Source organism: Pundamilia nyererei, unplaced genomic scaffold (genome assembly GCF_000239375.1).
Source record: "Pundamilia nyererei isolate P.nyererei 1_Seehausen unplaced genomic scaffold, PunNye1.0 scaffold00079, whole genome shotgun sequence".
In the NCBI taxonomy this organism is placed as follows: Eukaryota; Metazoa; Chordata; class Actinopteri; order Cichliformes; family Cichlidae; genus Pundamilia; species Pundamilia nyererei.
This window is the reverse complement of record NW_005187480.1, coordinates 112,641-113,388: the sequence shown is the minus strand read 5'-3', so window position 1 is coordinate 113,388 and position 748 is coordinate 112,641.

Here is a 748-nt window from a genome sequence, read left to right as displayed (position 1 = left end):
GTGTGTGTGTGTGTGTGTGTGTGTGTGTGTGTGTGTGTGTGTGTGTGTGTGTGTGTGTGAACTCTCTGAATGTACATCAGCTGAGAGGTGTTTGTATGACTCTAAATCAGAACAAACTGCTTCCTGTCTCCACTTTAATTATTATTTGGGGCACTTTTATAAAACCTGAAATCAAACTGTGTGCTTGTTTTTTTTTTGTTTTTTTTTTGTTTTTTTTTTTGTTTTGTTTTGTTTTGTTTTTTTGTTTTTTTTAATTCGACTTCCTGTTCAGAGGGTCGCCTTCGCCGCCTCGTGGCGTCTAAAAGCACTTTTCCGGTCGTGGTTTGTTTAGCTGGCTGTTCTGCTGTTTCTTGCTCTTTTTCCCAGCATCCTTGGCGTTTCTGTCAGCTCTGACTTGTCTTCGCTCTGCTGCCTACATCAAATAACTCGTGTTGACTTTTTTTCTAAATGCACAGAAAGTACTGTATAAAAAGTCATATAAACAAAAACAATGTAAAAAAAATCTATTTTTTCTTATACTACTTGAAATAAATGTTTATGAAAGGAAAAAAAAAGTGTTTGTCTGTTAATAAAAAGCATCCACACAGCTAGGAGCGCAAAAAGGACTGGGTAAAAGTCTTGAACCACCCCAAAAGTGCAGCGATCAAGCGAAACGTAAACATACATGGAGATGCAGTATATGATTTATGTAAGTATGGTCATTTATAAAGTAAGAAATATATAATTTTTTACGTTTTTTAGAATGTTC